Source organism: Gossypium hirsutum, chromosome A04 (genome assembly GCF_007990345.1).
Source record: "Gossypium hirsutum isolate 1008001.06 chromosome A04, Gossypium_hirsutum_v2.1, whole genome shotgun sequence".
Taxonomy (NCBI): domain Eukaryota; kingdom Viridiplantae; phylum Streptophyta; class Magnoliopsida; order Malvales; family Malvaceae; genus Gossypium; species Gossypium hirsutum.
Genome location: NC_053427.1, coordinates 72,291,223 through 72,309,521, shown reverse-complemented (window position 1 = coordinate 72,309,521; position 18,299 = coordinate 72,291,223).

Here is an 18,299-nt window from a genome sequence, read left to right as displayed (position 1 = left end):
CCGGATGATAATCAATTATCAAGTCATAGTCCTTTAGCAATTCCAACCATCTCCGTTGTCGCAAATTCAAGTCTTTCTGAGTCATCAGATATTTCAAGCTTTTATGGTCAATGTAAATATGACATTTCTCACCAAACAAATAGTGATGCCAAATTTTCAATGCAAACATTATTGCAACCAATTCAAGATCGTGTGTCGGATAATTTTGTTCGTGCAGCTTCAATTGTCTCGAGGCATAAGCTACAACTTTGACTTCCTGCATCAAAACACAACCCAGACCATTCAATGATGCATCACTGAAAACTACGAATTCTTTACCTGATTCAAGCTGAACTAACACTAGAGCTTCAGTCAATAAAGCTTTTAACTACTCGAAACTTTTTTGACATTTATTTGACCATTCGAATTTGACATCTTTTTGAAGCAATCGTGTCATCGGAGTCGTAATCATCGAGAAATCTTTCACAAACTGTCTATAATATCCCGCTAGTCCTAAAAAACTACGGACATTAGAAATATTTCTCAAATGCTTCCAATCTATAATCGCAAATATCTTACTCGGATCAACCCGTATACTCGCGGCTGAAACTATATGTCCCAGAAAATAAACCTCTTGTAGCCAAAATTCACATTTGATGAATTTTGCATACAATTGTTTATCTCTCAAAGTTTGTAGCACAATTCTCAAATGTTCTTCATGCTTAGGTTCATCACGAGAGTAAATTAAGATATCATCAATAAACACAACTAAGAATTGATCTAAATACGGTCTGAAAATTCGGTTCATCAGATCTATAAAAATAGTAGGTGCATTCATTAGTCTGAAAGGCATAACCAAAAATTCGTAGTGCTCGTACCTTGTTCTAAATGCAGTCTTTGGCACATCAGAGTCTTTAACTCGCAACTGGTAATAGCCCGATCTCAAATCTATTTTCAAAAACATTGTAGCCACTTTCAATTGATCAAACAAATTATCAATCCATGGTAGAGGGTATTTATTCTTGATTCTCACTTTGTTCAGCTATCTGTTGTCAATACACATTCTCATCGTGCCATCTTTATTTTTCACAAACAATACTAGAGCACCCCAGGGTGAAAAACTCAGTTGTGAAAAACCTTTATCTGTTAACTCTTGCAATTGGGCTTTCAATTCTTTTAACTCTGTCCGAGCCATTCTGTACGGAGCTGTCAATATCGGCGTAGTTCCCGGCACTAACTCAATGCCAAACTCAACCTCTCAGATCGTTGGTAAACCCGGTAACTCTTCAGGAAACACATCCGGATATTCACACACAACCGGCACTGATTCAATCTTTTTTTCAATCGCTTTTGTATCAAGCACATAAGTAAAATATGCTTCGCAACCCTTTCTCACATATTTCTGAGCTAACATCGAAGAAATTACTGCTGGTAAACCATTCAAATCATCTAACTCAATCCCAATAATCTTATTTATAACACCCCAAACCCAGCCTAGATGTTATGGACGAATCTGGCGATGCCACATTGAACTGTTTTTCGCAAAATATGATATCATTGAAAAACCCTTTCCATATTTATTTACATTGTGTGATTTTAATGATGATTTTAGAAAACATGCTGTTCATTTTAAACTTGCGTCCTAATCAAAAGGTATTTACTTTAAAGACTTTTTGAATGTCAAAATATTATTTTACAGCGAAATTTTTTTAAAACAATTGTGTTCTTGCGTTTATTTTGTAAAAACGTTGTTTCTTTTTAAAACTTGAATTCCTAAGACTAGCAGTTATAACCAAAGCAAATTAAATCCCAAATTAAGAATAAAATCCAAAGAGGCCTTATTACAAATAAAATACCCAAAATAAAATTACTCATAATTTAAAAATCAAATACGGAAGCACCTACGATTATGTGGCCAACTTTGAGTTCCTCGCAGCATCGATCCACCTACGACTGGGGATTACCTATACAGATAAACAGATGGGTGAGTTATGAAAACTCAGTGTGTAACCCCATAACAATTAACCAAATAGTGAGCATATGCAGTCTGGGCCTAAGCCCCAATTTAGTGATGGTTTAGTATCAGTTTGGGCCTTAGCCCAATGCAGTATCAGTATCAGATGGGCCAGAGCCCATCTCAGTGATAGAACAGTACAAATATGAAATCAAGAGATCTTACCCAGCCAGCCTCTACACTCTATCTTTGTCCAACCTTGCACTCCAAGTGGGGATATAATCAACTCACCCATCCCTACACTCCAAGTAGTACCGGTTACGACACTAAACAGTATTTGCAGCTGAGCTGCCAGTACAGTACACTTCCTCCATTCATAATAAACCCATCCCCATGCGACATATCATGCATCATGTCATGCCGTGTCATAATATGATACGTGTATACAATATGTTTAAAGTGGCATGCTCATGTATAATCATACATCTCATAGGGGCATAATAGTCATTTCATCGATTAAGGGTCCAGTTACACTTACAGACCCAACAGTAGGTCTACAGTCGTCTCGGACGACTTGTACAACCTTAACAGTCAAACAGTGAAAATTGGCCCAAGGCCCATAATGCAGACCCATGTGGGCCCACATGCCCGTGTGGCCCATATAGCCCATAAATGGCATTGGCTGTGTGGATTACACAACCTGGCCGAATATTCTCCACACGTCCGTGTGTGGCTCATATGTCCGTGGGGCCCACACGGCTCAGTTTGGCCCAAAACAACCTATGCCTATGAAATCACTCATGGCCAGCCTCAATGATCATACGCCTATGTTTAGGCATACTGAATACCACACGAGTGAGCGCACGCCAGTGTAGCGTTGACAGTCGCTTATTTTGGCTTTTGCCGATCTACGATTAGGGGCAGTGTTTTTACACACCTGATCTGATCTTTGATATGTAACGCTCCTGAGATAAACCACACCTAAAACAAATGGCAATTCCATGCCTAACATTAGTCACACTTAGGACCTATACCAAAAACAACAAAAACAATTGAACTTCAGTTATGTTGCTTACCCCTATGGCTCCAAAAGATATAGCCTACGATTCCGCTAGCAAACCGAGTCTGATGCGATTTGATGCTGTCAAATCAAAATTCGACATAATAGAGGATTAGGAACCTTAACATAATTAATGAAAGACATATTCCAAAACAAAAGTAGGAGAGGGGAAAGGAAAAGTATTCGGTAACAGTACAAAGGGAGAGGAACTACTAAGATTTGATTGGGAGAGGGAAAAAGAATAAGAAGCAATTGACCAAGGGAAACCTATTGAGAAAGAGGGAAGAACACGAACTCAAAAAAGGAGAGAAAAGGTAACCCAATGTTGAGAGAACAAGAGCAAAAATCTAAAAATGTTGAGAGGGAGAGAAGATGAAGTAATCGGCCAAAGAGGAAAAACCGATTGGAAAAGGGGAATAATAGATATTCGGCCAAGAAATAAAAGTAAAGAAAGGAAAGAGGATGACTAATGGAAATGCACACTTAAAAAACAACAAAGAAAAGAATAAGAAAATACCCGAAAAGGTCTATAGCATATTCGGCCTCCAAGAACCACCGAAATAGAGAGCAATTGACAACCCAAAGCCAAATTCTGATTGTTGGGAGTCCAAAGTCGACACCAACACTCCCACCCCTTCAAAATCCCTTAATTTCATCCCTAAATCTCTCCTCAAATCACTGAAACTGATCACTCCACCCTCAACTGCTCAATTCAAATTCTACTTAAACACTTTAGTGTTTCGGTCAAACCATAATACCCCCACAGCACCAATAGCAAAATAAAACGCCTTCATGCGTCTACCAGCACTCGAACCTCAGACCTCATGGAACAACAACACGCCACCTATCCCCTAGACCAACAGGCCTTTTCTAACATAAAATACCCACATTTGTTTAAGAGCCTACTGCGTAGAGATAGTGTTTATTCACATAAAAACAAAACTTTTACATAAGCCAAGGCTTGAACCCAAGACTTCTCAGACACTTCCCAGGACACTTAACCACTGAAACAAATACACAATTGTGTAACACAAATGATTTTGGGGTGTTACACCATTATTCTGACATCTCAAATCAATCGTCTTTCGTTTATAGTTTACTATAGCATCATGTAGCATTAGCCAATCCATACCCAGAATTATAACAAATTCATCAAATGTTAACAACATCAGATCAACCGGAAAATAGAATTCCCGAATCATCAATGGACAGTTTTTATACACTTTATCAGCCAAGACACACTTGCCTAAGAGATTCGATACTCTAATCACAAATTCAGTAGACTCTATAGGCAAAGTCTTACTAGATAACTAAATTCACACATATAAACCAATGAGTTGATCTTGGATCTATCAATGCAATCACATTAGTATTATAGAGAGTGAAAGTACCGGTAATAACATCTAGAGATGATGCTTCTTCGCGAGTACGAATAGCATAGGCTCGTGTAGGTGCTCTGGCCCCTGACCTCATAGTAGAATCTTTAGTCACTTTCTAGCTACCACTCACATTTCCCGCGTTTCTAGATGGTCTACCTCTAACTGTAGTGTTACTCGACCTTGTGTTTTGTACTCTATCTTGCTCAGCCAACTTAGGACAATTACGAATGAAATGATCTAATGATTCACATTTAAAACAGACCTGATCATTCAACCTACAATCACCGATATGCCATTTTCCACACTGTCTATATTTAGGTCGATTTGGTTTCACACTCCCGACACTAACTATAGAAATAGCTGAAGCTTTATAGCTCAAATATTGTCTTTCACAATCTCTATTTGAATGTCCCACAGATGCATTAGAATGATTAAACAAGTCTCGAAATTTCTTCAATATAGACTGATAAGATTTACTAATTGTTCTCTTTCTCGAATCTCTTGCTTCAAAATTAATTTTTCTCTTTTCTTTGCTAAGATCTTCAGCTACTCGTTCAACTAAAATGACAAATTCTTTCAATTCAAGAATCCCAACTAATAGTTTTATATCTTCATTCAATTCATCAACGAACCGTTTACACATGATCTCCTCAATACACACATATTCTCGAGCATACTTGCTTAAATGTACGAATTCTCTTTCGTGCTCAGTGATAGTCATTCAGCCTTGTTTCAATTCTAGAAACTCTTTATGCTTCTGATCGAGAAATCATTGACTTATGTACTTCTTTCGAAACTCAGATTGAAAGAACTCCTAGGTAACCCGTTCTCTAGGAACCACAGATATCAATGTTTTCCACCAATGGTACGCATTATCTCTAAGTAAAGATACCACACATTTGATACACTCATCAAGAGTACAAGAAAATTCATCAAATACTCGGATCGTGTTCTTGAGCCAGCACTCAGCTCTCTTAGCATCATCATCAACGGTAGCCCGAAACTCCTCAGCCTTGTGTTTTCGAATCTTATCCACTAGCGGCTTGTTCAACCGTGTCAAAACTATAACTTGAGGAATAGTAGGGTTTTGTAGAGGAACAGGTGGGGGTGAAGGTTGTTAAGTAGCCGAATTCGTTCAAACGAACTCCGTAAACCACTCACTCATCATATGGAAAAAAGCTTGTTTAGCCTCTCCCTCTTGGCTACTCGAAATCGGCCTAGAATTAGTTGGCTCTGCCCATTGAGCGGGAGCGGGCACATTACTTTCCACATCATCAGCTAAAACCCGTTAAGGATCCATTTACTATATGAAAACACACTTTAAACTGTTAGAAATCATCACACTATTATAGTTTATTTATATGGCATGTATAGCTAGACTCTCACATGCTACGTTAGTCCTAGAATCGACTAAACCGTAGCTCTGATACCAAAGAAATGTAACAGTCGAATTAGGGCTACGAGGTATTATCAATCAATTACATCATACAAAATACATTTCTCATACATGAATCCACTATCACGTAAACATTAATCAAACATAATTAAAATGTCCCTTATAAGGTTCTATGTAACCTTAAAACATGCTTGGAAGAAGTTCAAGACTAAACCGATAACATTGGAAAACTTAAGGAAACTTAGAAAATTTTCATGCATAAGGGATCACACGCCTGTGTGAACAGGCCGTGTGCCTCACACGGCCACCAGACACACCCGTGTCACAGGCCATGTGAAAATAGGGCATACATACTGACTTGCACCACACGGCCAGAGACACGCCCGTATGCCATAGCCGTGGGAAAACTGGAGGGTATACTGACTTGGGTCACACGGCCGACCACAGGCCCATGTGCCAGCCTGTGTGCCACACACGGCCAGTAGACACGCCCATGTGTCTAAGCTGTGTAACTCTCTGACTTGTTTTAACTAGGATCCAGGGGTCACACGGTCAATTCACATGCCTATGTTGACAACCGTGTGGCACGTAAATAGGCTTGATTTAAGCCATTATTCCCACCTATCATTCATGTACATATAAGCTTTCATTTAGCATCATTTTCATATACAATAAGCAACCAAAAATGACCATTTCATACACATTTCATGCCATTTAAATCCATTCATTACTTTACTCAAATCCATATCCAAAATCATGCCAAAACAATATGCCATAAACTTAACTTCTATATGCATTTTCTCACCATCTTATCAACTAAATCATGCCACAAAATATACCGATTCACCATCTTAAAACTAAGCCACAACATGCCAATTCTCAACCATTATACACCATTAATAACTTGCTAATTGAGTTACCATATAACCATCACAACAATCATAGCAAACATGACAAAACACAAGGCAATATATATACATCATATATCACTTATCAAACTTATGATTTAAGCCAAATTAAATGGCCAAATACATGCCAACATTTACATCATAAACAAGCCAAATCTCATGGTTGCATTTTCATGATTTCCTCCTTCTTCTCAAATTGAGCAATTAAACGATAAAATTAGCTCACGAATTTTGCACACATATATAATCACATGCTGTAAATACATAAAATAATATTAAAATAATTTTTCGACATCGAATTTTTGGTTCCAAAACCACTGTTCTGATTTAGCTAAATTCAGGCTGTTACACGGTGTCCACAAGTATACGAGTTAGGTTGTAATATAGTTTGTTTACAACAAAACACTTGGTAAGTATTCCGAGGATCATACCCAAGGGATTGTAGTTTGGGGAAAAATATTATCAAGCTAATTACGAGAAATAATTGCTAATCTACCCGAGTCACGAATTAGTAGTGTTAATCAATAATGTCACACCCCTAACCTGTATCCGTCGTCAAAATAGGGTTACAGAGCATTACCAGAGTTTACATTTTAGAACTATCAAAAATTTTAAAACATTTAATTCATATCATCAATCAAAGCAAAACTAATCAATAGCATACATATTGTCCTTTATACGAGCCCTTGAGGCCCTAAAAACACATTAAAAGAAAATCGGGACTAAATCAGACACATATAGAAATTTTAGGGAAAAGATGAAAATTTACCAACTGCAGGGGTCACACGGTCATGTCCCAGCCCTTGTCCGTACCATTGTAACTCACTGACTTGGGTTACACGGCCAAACTGCACGCTCGTGTGCCAGGTCGTGTAAAACTTTACTTGCAACCCTTTAAAAACTATAGGGGACACACGGCCGTGCTACCTAGCTGTGTGTCACACATAGCTGAGACACATGCTCGTGTCTTTACCCGTGTGGACGTAAATAGGCTATTTTACAAGCCATTTTTCTCACCCTTTTTAACATGTACCTATAATACCTTTTGCACACATACATAAGCCCTCAAAAAGCACCAAAATCATGCGTAATCAAACCAAACACATATGGTATAATAACATCCAACCAATATGGGCAAAGGCACCTCAAATGACAACATTAAAACATGTATAACCATGTACTCAATTTGGCCAAAATAATAGATTAACTTTTAACTATGTTTGCATCAATACACAACATGTAAATCATTTACCAAAACATACCATTTGGTACCAACTGAACCAAATAATCATTAGCATCAAATACATATATGCTTTCTATGGAAAAACACCAATTCACAACCAGTTCTATGTCATATCTATTATACACATTCAACTACTTTTTTATCAATCATCATTCAACCATAACAAGTCATATATCAACCATTACAAGGCTACTTATATACACCTTATAATATATATCATTTTACCAACACAAGACTAAAATGCTAACTAACCAAATGGTCATTTCTACAACTAAAACACATACGTTAACATTAGCCAAAATACCTCTACATGTCATTATAACCTTAACCAAGACATCAACATCTACTGATATAATCGCTGGATAGTGTGATAAATCTCCGACGAGCTTCCAACCGATTGAGCTTTCGATAGTTTGAAAAGTAAAGAAAAAGAACTACGTAAGCAATGAATGCTTATAAGCTCGTATAAACTTTAATCATATCTAACCATATCAAATATGAAATTTATACAATTCAAGAATAATCATATACCGATACCACATGATTCTTGAAACCAAATTCAAAAATTCACAAATTGAATAATTCCACGGCATTACTTATACCTATCATCCCTAACAAAGTAGGATTTATGCAACAATTTCACATTAAATCCTTTTACTTTTATTAATTTAACAAATTAGTCCCTAATCAAAAAATTTATCAAAATCACTTAACAAAATACTTATAAATATAAATTAACATTCCAAATTCATCATATAACATCAAAAATCACAAGATTCATCAATGGTAACATTTAAAATCTTTAACAGTTTCAAAATCGAAGGTACGGGCTAGTTGAACCTAGTTGCAATAATCTTAAAAACATAAAAATTATTAGAAATGATAAAAAAAATAACCTACATGCAACATATGAACGTTGGCCAAATGCTCCTTGCTCCAAAAATGGAGTTCTCACGGTTGAAGAAGAAAGACATGAGCAAAATAAGGTCTTATTTTAATAATATAATAACATATAAAACTTTAAAATTAAAAGAAATTAAAGCATACACCATCCCACTATTTTAAGGATGGTTTATTTATCCATTAAGGCCATCCAATTATAATTCTTTAACCAATTTACCACCTTTAAACTAATAGCAATTGACTTTTTCAACTTTTACAATTTAGTCCTTTTTAATTAATTAACTATTGAAACAACAAAATTTTTCAACAAAACTTTAATACCACCTTAATTACACTCCGTAAATATTTATAAAAATATTTATGGCTTGGTTTATAGAAAATGAGGTCCCAATACCTCAATTTCTAAAACCACTTGACCTTAGGGTCATACCACTTAAACCTAATAAATCGCTTATAAAACAAAAATCACAATATCAAAAACCTTTTTAAAATTGAAATTAACTCGTAAATATTAAATATAATATTTACAAACTTACTTGTCGAATTTGATGGCCCTAAAACCACTGTTTCCACTGAAGTACAGGCTGTTACAAATAATCAAGATGATGATGATGATGATGATGATAATAATAATAATAATAAACTAAATAAATTTAACTAAACCTAAATCTACTCTTAGGTTCCTGTATCGGCTTTTCCTATTCCTTATTTTGACTACGCGAGTTCCTTTTAGCCCTAGATCAAATTGTTTTACCTAATTAATTATTGAAATAGAGTTCTAATCAATCAACTAGTCGATACCCTAGTAGGATCTTCCAATCTTCTACTAGAATAACGAGTCAGCAAGAACTACTTATCTTCTGACCTCATAGTCCAAACCGGTTCAAGGTTAAGGTGTTCACGGATAGGTCATACCAATTTTGGGTTAATTCCCATCTAAATAACTTCCTAGGGTTCTTAAGCCTAGGGTTTGCTTCACATTCCTTTCCCAAATAGCTGATCCACTAAGAAATTCTCTCATTCAAGCAGTTAATTAAGTTAAAGCAATTAAAACATACAAAATTTGTAGAAATCACAAATTGATTCTAATATTTACCCAAACATTCATCTAATAATGTTGAAGAAAGAAATATAAAGAAAAGAATAAGGAAAAGAGATGCTCATGGATTTATCTATGAAAGCGTGGTTTCAAAACAATCTCCCCTCAAGAAAGTCTCACTTCAATATAGGATCTTCCGATTATAAGAACATAAAATAAACTAAAGTAAAAATTAGGAATGAAATCAAAACCTAAGAATCAAAACCCTTAAATTGTGTATTTAAAATGATTACAATGGCCTTTATATAAGAATCAAAACCCTCTAAAATGTAATTAAAACGTAAATGATATTTTGTGTAATAGTCCAGTTTAGACCCTAGTCGGAATAGTAGTTTGGGCCATAAATCTGAGTCAAAAAAATATTTTAATATTATTTTCCATGCTTATTATATGTGAATTAAGATGTGTGAAAGTCTCGTATGAAAATTTGATCATTTGTGTGCCTAATTTGCAAAAATGACCTAATCGCTGAAAATGTAAAAGATGAGTTATATTTGCTAAAGTGCCTATTTGCTATGTCTTTATAATAGAGAGGTCCTTATGTTGTTATTAAACCATTGAAAGCATGAGTGGACAATTATGGCCTTATTATAATGGTTTATTAATGGTTTAATAAAAGGGCAAAATCGGTGTTTAGTATATTATGTTAATTAAATTAAAACAAAACATTAAAATTAGCCATTATGTTCATGAAATTGCAGAAAATTGATGAGCAAAAGAAAAGAAAAAGAACTCTAGGGTTCGGCTAAGGAAATCTATGATTAAGGTATGTCTTTTAATCCGTTTTTGATAATTTCTACATTTTTGTAATCGTTGCTTTGTATAATATCAAGCCCATGTCTCAATTTTTGATTTTGTTGATGATTTTGAGTTGAGCCATTGTAAGATATGTTTTGGGTTAACATATTTTGTATTTGAATTTTTGATGAATTTGAGTAATTTGGACTAAATTGTGAAATTTATAAATTGAGGGACTAAAATGTGAAATAAATGAAACATATGGGATTATATGAATACTATGAGAATTCGGCTTAACATGAATATATGGAAATTTTGTATATTTTGTGATTTTTGTGATTAGGGACTAAAGTGAAAAAATATGAAAATGTGAGGGTTAATTTGTAAAATTCCCTAAATATGTGTTTTTGGATTGATTTGAATGATTTTGTGAATAAAATAATTAAATTTTAATTTATATAGATCAAGAATTAAAGAAAACGAAATTAGATCGGGGAAAATTGAAAGTCATCGAGTAGTCGATTTCGTCTATCTGAATCCGTATGAGGTAAGTCTATATACAAATAATGTGTTTGTAATGGTTTATTTATGCTTATATGCTATTGGAAAATGATGAATAGCTCATTGAATTGAGTATGAGTTATCCGAGAAAGTATCGACAAAGTTTCGATGTCCAAAAATCCCCGTACAGACCATAGGAATAGCTAGGATACATATGTCATGACGTAGGATCCGATATGTGTTATCATGTAAGACCACGTCTGGGATGTTGGCATTGACTTATGATTTACATGTGAGACGATATCTGGGACATAGACATCGTATTTGATTTCGTGTAAAACCCTATCTGGGATAGTGGCATCGATATTTAATTACATGTAAGACCACGTCTAGGACGGTGGCATTGTACAAACTTTCTGAGATATCCGCGTATCTGTATGATTCTAAATGGTTCAACGAGCATTCTAAGAGAATGAATGACTATGTGATTGTGCATCCGATTCAGGTACGTTTGAATTGTATACCGTGTTTGAGAATGAAATGTAAGTACATGTACCTTGGTGAATATATGATATAAGTTACTATGAGAATGAGATATGAAATATATATGTGAATTATGATCAAATGAACTAATGGAGATATATGGCTATGAGAATGTATTTTGCCTTAAATTGTGTGAATAAATTGGTTTAAATTGATATTATAAGTTAAGTTTATTGTATATGGCTTACTAAGCTTTTGAAAGCTTACTTTATGTGTGTTTGCATTGTTTTATAGATATCAAATCTACCGAAAGCTTAGGGATCATCGAGGACCATCACCACACTAACGAACTCTATTTTGGTACATTTTGAAAATGTAAATATTGGAATATGACATGTATAGGCTAGAGGTTGTTGAATATGTTTTGTGAAGTGTATATTTAGCTATGTGAAATGGCTTAATTATGGTTGAATTTATGGTTTGATTTTGGTATATGTTATGTGATCCAAATTATGCTTATGTGATGTGATTATGAATGACCAAATGAAATGGTCAATTTTGGTAAGTTTTGGCATGTGCAAATTTGTGAAATTGGTAAGTTTATAGCATGTGATTGAATGAAATAAAATGAGGTTATGAAAAATGTTTAGATATGATTTTGTCTTATGTTTTGGCATAATTTGGTATGATTATTAAGCTGAATTGGTTGATAATGTTATGGTATGATTGGTGTATGTATTAGTTGTGAAATGGATGAACATTTGGTACGCAATTGATGCTTATTTGTTGCTTGTAGGGAGGACCCTTAATGGGTGGCATTTTGGCCTTGTAAATGACCTATTTTTGCTCACATGGGCAGGGACATGGGTGTGTGTCTCAGTCGTGTTGCTCGAGGGCCATTTAGACATGATCGCACACACTAGTGTGTGCTAGGCCGTATGGACAAGTCAATTTCGACCACGAGTTAGACATACAGGTGTGTGACTCAAGTCAGTAGCCTCTCTAATTTTCACACAGCCTAGCACACAGGTGTGTCTTGTGGCTGTGTGGACAAGTCAGTATGTATGCCCTGTTTTGACATGGCCTAGACACAAGGGCGTGTGACTTGTACAACTTTGAAAAAATGTTTAAGTTTTGAAAAATTTTGTATGAGCTTGGTTTAGTCCCGACCCCTTTATAATGCATGCTTAAGGTCTCAATGACCTATAAAAAGACTCTATGGTAATGTTTGATTATGATTGTGGATGATGTATATAAAATGTTCGTATAATGTTTGATTTGTCTGGTAACACCTTTAACCCTAGTCCGACGATGGATACGGGTTAAGGGTGTTACATTTGGTTGGTATCAGAGCTACGGTATAGTCAATTCTAGGACTAACGTAGCGTATATGAGTCTAGCTATACATGTCATATTTATGAACTGCGATAGTATGATGAATCCTGACAATGAAAATGCTTTTTTATATAGTAAATGGATTCCGAACGAGCCGTAACTGATGATGTCGAGAGCAATGCACCTGCTCCCGCGCAAAGGATAATGTCATCCGATTCTAGACCGGCTACGCGTAGCCATGATGGAGAGGCTAGACAAGCCTTCTATCAAATGATGAATGTTTGGTTCACCCAATACATTAGAACTAATCCAGCTGTTCAACAACCCCCAACCTCGGTCAAACCTTCGCAAGTTCTTGTTATGACACAAGTTAATTTTAATCAGTTGAATAAGCCACCAGTCGATAAAATTAGAAAATTTAGGGTCGAAGAGTTCTGAGCTACCACTAGTGATGATGCTGAGAGAGCCGAGTTCTGGTTAGAGAATACGATAAGAGTATTTGATGAATTGTCTTTGAATCTAGATGAATGCATAAAATGTGTTGTTTCACTTTTAAGAGATACGACGTATCACTGGTGGAAGACCTAGATATCAGTGGTTCCGAAAGAGAGCGAGTCACTTGGGATTTTTTTCAAGCTGATTCCGCAAGAAATACATCAGTTAGAGATTTATTGATTAGAAACGTAAAGAGTTTCGTGAGCTTAAACAAGGCCATAGTCTGTTACAGAATACGAGTGAGAATTTGTAAGACTGAGTCAGTATGCTCGAGATTGTGTATCTACTAAGGAAATAATGTGCAAAAGATTTGAAGATGGTCTGAATGAAGATATTCATTTATTAGTCGGGGTTCTAGAGATAAAAGAGTTTGCAGTACTTGTTTAACGAGCATGTAAAGATGAAGAGCTTGGGAAAGAGAAAAGAAAAGCTAATTCAGAAGCTAGAGATGTAAAACCTTGAATTTGGGCCTAGAAGTTTTGGGCGTTGAGCATGGGAGCTGTTGAAGGCAGCTTATAATATTCTGTTGTGCTTGAAAATTTCGTAGTTGAAGGCTTGTTTTAGTGGTTAAGTGTGCTGAGAAGTGTTGGAGAAGTCCTAGGTTCAAACCTAGACTCTAGAAAAAAATTTGGTTTAAGGTGAAGTAGTAGGTAGGCATTAAGAATATTGTTGGAGAAATTGTGACACAAAAAGCCTTGTGGCTTAGTGGCAAGTAGCGTGTGGAGCATTTAAGGGGAGGCATGGTTCGAATCCCATGGCAAGCAAGGAGCATTTATTTTGCTAACAGGGGGCGGCAAGAGTTGGTGTTGAATTTAAACTCTGATGTTGGAGGGATCCCACATCGGGAAGCTAACATAAGAGTGGATGCGAAGCTAGCTTTAAATAGAGAGAACCATGAGGAGAGTAAAGGTATATTTCTTGGCTGATCCCTTTCGCTTTATGGCGTGCTCGTTTGGGTTGGGCGTCGGCTAAGAGTGCTCGGAGCGCAGATTAACTCTAGTCTCCTATCAGGTGTTATTTCTCACTACTCTAACTGTAGGATGGCTACTTCGGGCCGCGATGGGCCGAAAGGGGCCATGTGGGCCCAATGGGCCTAGGGGCCCAATTGGATAAGTTGTTTGATTGTGTAGTAAATATTGGACTAGGCTAGGTGAATCTCATATCTGTGGCTAGATTTGGGCTAAAAGGGTCACACGAGCGTGTGGGCCCATTTGGGCCGAGAAGGGCTTTAGGCCCATTCGTATTGTTATCCCTGTTTAGAATACTTTAGTTTACCAAATTATTAAAATACCCTTGGTTTACAAAATTACCAAAATACCCCTGTTTTATAAAATTACCAAAATACCCTTGGTTTACAAAATTACCAAAATACCCTGGTTTGTAAAATTACTAAAATACCCATTGTTTATAAAATTATCAAAATACCTCCGATTTACAAAATTACTAAAATACCCTTATAGGGTAGAATTACCGAAATACCCTTGTAGGGTAAAAATACCGAAATACCCTTGTAGGGTAGAATTACTAGAATACCCCTATAGGGTAGAATTACCGAAATACCCCTATAGGGTAGAATTACCGAAATACCCCTGTAGGGTAGAATTACCGAAATACCCCTGTAGGGTAGAATTGCTGAAATACTCCTGTAGGGTAGAATTACTGAAATACCCCTATAGGGTAGAATTATTTATATACCCTTGTAGGGTAGAAATACCGAAATACCCTTGTAGGGTAGAATTACTGGAATACCCCAGTAGGATAGAATTACAGAAATACCCCTGTAGGGTAGAATTACCGAAATACACTTGTAGGGTAGAATTACTGAAAAACCCCTGTAGGGTAGAATTACCGAGATACCCTTGTGGGGTAAAATTACCATTTTACCCCTAGGGTGTTAAATGACTGTTTTGCCCTTGTGGGCAAGTGACTGACTTGGACTGTGTGGTTGACAGATTTGATTGTGAATATATGTTGGTGATATGAATGACTTGACTGTGATTGTTTGATTCAAATATGGACATGATATTCTGATTCTGTATGTTGTATGCCATGACATGTATATCTGTTGCATGGGATATGGGTTATATTGATGGAGGAAGCATTCTGGCAGCCTCGCTATAATCTGGTGGCCTCGCCACATATATCTATTCTGGTGACTTCGTCACAATATCTGGCAGCCTCGCTGCAATCTGGTGGCTTCGCCACATATATATCTGTTCTGGTGGCTTAGCCACAATATCTGTATTTGGTGACTTCGTTAAAATATCTGGCAGCCTCGCTGCAATTTCTGTGGTATGTAGCGGTTGGGTGGGTCAAGTAGTCTCCCCACATGGTGTAAGGTTGGTACGGGGGTGTATACAGCTGGATTGGGTTGGGATTGCATTCACATTCTGATTTTGATTCTGTTACCTGATACTGATTCTAATTCTGTTACTTGATTCTGATTCTGATTCTGATTCTAGTTCTGATAATGTTTCTTATTCTGCAACGGGCTAAGACTCATCTGGTACTGTCTGTTATAGTGGGCTAAAGCCCAATTGATACTGAAACTGTAAGTAAGGCTGGGGCCAGACTTTTAATTCTTTTATATGACTGATTGTTCCTTTTATAGTAGGGGATTTCATATTGAGTTTTCGTAAACTCACCCCGTTTATTAACCTTTCAGGTAATTTCCAGCCTTAGACGGATCGGAGCTGCGAGGGGCTCGGGGGAAGCCACACACACTGTTTATTTTATAGTTTTGATTATCACTTTTAAATGTTTTATGTGGGTTGTAGTAAAGCCGTTGTAATTTTCTGGATTTCAAATTTGAAATTTTACTTTTTGTTCTTATAATTGCTAGTATTAGAACACGATTTTCCAAAGCAACTACTGTTGTTCAAAACATCACGTAACCGCAATTGTTTTTAAATTAAGCTTCCGTAACTGCTAGGATTTTTACAAAATTGTTAAGAATGTTATTCAGCTGAGGTTTTCTAACAAGGTTTAAAAAGGGTATAAGTTTTTAATTATTAAGAAGGGTTTTTAATGGAAACATGGTTTTCGAAAAACACTTCAATGTGACACACCAGATTCGAGCCAAACTTCTAGGTCGGGTTTGGGGTGTTACAAGAGAAGTGAAAAAGAGATCATTGAGCAAGTCATTTCAATCTACAACAAATAAGTTTCGAGATGATTACAGTCGTTCAAAGACTAATGCGGGACATACGAGTAGAGATCATACGAGATTGCATTCGAGTTTCAGAGCTCCGCTACATCTGTTGCCAGTGCTGGAAATGTTCAATCTGATTGCCCTGAGTGCAAACACTATGGTAAAAGACATCCCGACAATTGTAGATTGTATGATTGGGCTTGTTTCAAAAGTGGATCATTAGACCATTTTATCCGTGATTGCCCCAAATCTGTCGAGCAAGAAATTGTACAAAATCCAAGACCTAGTAACACTTCAGCTCGAGGTAGACCTCCCAGAAATTCGAGAAATATGAGTGGTAGTCAAAGAGTGACTAAAGATACTGTTGTTCGATCTGAGGCTAGAGCACCTACCAGAGCCTATGTTATTCGAGCTCGTGAGCAAGCTTCATCTCTAGATGTTATAACTGGTATTTTCACACTTTAAGATACTTCTGTGATTGCTTTGATAGATCCTGGATTAACACATTCGTATATATGCATGAATTTAGTATCCAATAAGACTTTGTCTATAGAGTCTACTGAATGTGTGATTAGAGTATCGAACCCCTTAGGCAGATGTGTTTTGGTTGATAAAGCCTGTAAGAAATGTCCGTTAATGTTTTGAGTCATTTGTTTTCCGACCGATCTGGTGTTATTACCTTCTGATGAGTTTGATATAATCCTGGGTATGGATTGGTTAACTTTTCATGATGACATTGTGAATTGCAAATGGAAAACTATTGATTTGAGATGCAACAATGATGAAATAATTCGATTTGAATCCAGTGATTTAAATGGGTTATCAGCTGTGATTTCATCAATGAAAGCTTTAAGTATTGTGAGAAAAGGTTGTGAAGCTTACTTTTCCTATGTGATTGATTCGAAAGTGTCAGAAAAGAGAGTTGAATCAATGCCTATTGTCTATGAATTCCCTGATGTGTTTCCTGAAAAACTTCTGGGATTACATACGATACGAGAAGTGGAATTTGGCATTGAATTAGTACCGAGAACTACTCCGATTTCAATAGCTCTGTATCAAATGGCTCCGACCGAACTAAAAGAATTAAAGTCTCAATTACAAGAGTTGACCGATAGAGGATTTGGAAGACTGATTTTTTCACCTTGGGGTGCTCCTGTTCTATTTGTGAAAAGAAAGACGGTACGATAAGAGTGTGTATTGATTTTCCTCAATTGAGTAAAGTGACTATCAAGAATAAATATCCTCTGCCTCGAATTGATGATTTATTTGATTAGTTGAAAAGAGCTACTATGTTTTCAAAGATAGATTTGAGATCAGGCTATTATCAATTGCGAGTAAAAGACTCAGACATTCCGAAAACTGCATTCAGAACGAGTTATGGCGACTATGAGTTTTTAGTTATGCCTTTCAGATTAACTAATGCACCTACTATCTTTATGAATTTGATGAACAAAATTTTCAGACAGTATTTAGATCGATTTGTTGTCATATTTATTGATGACATATTGATTTATTCGCGTGATGAATCTGAGCATGCCGAGCATCTAAGAATAGTGCGACAGATTTTGCATGATAAGCAATTGTATGCGAAGTTTAGCAAATGTGAATTCTAGTTACAAGAAGTTGGTTTTCTAGGCCATATTGTATCAACATCAGGTATCCGAGTCGATCCGAG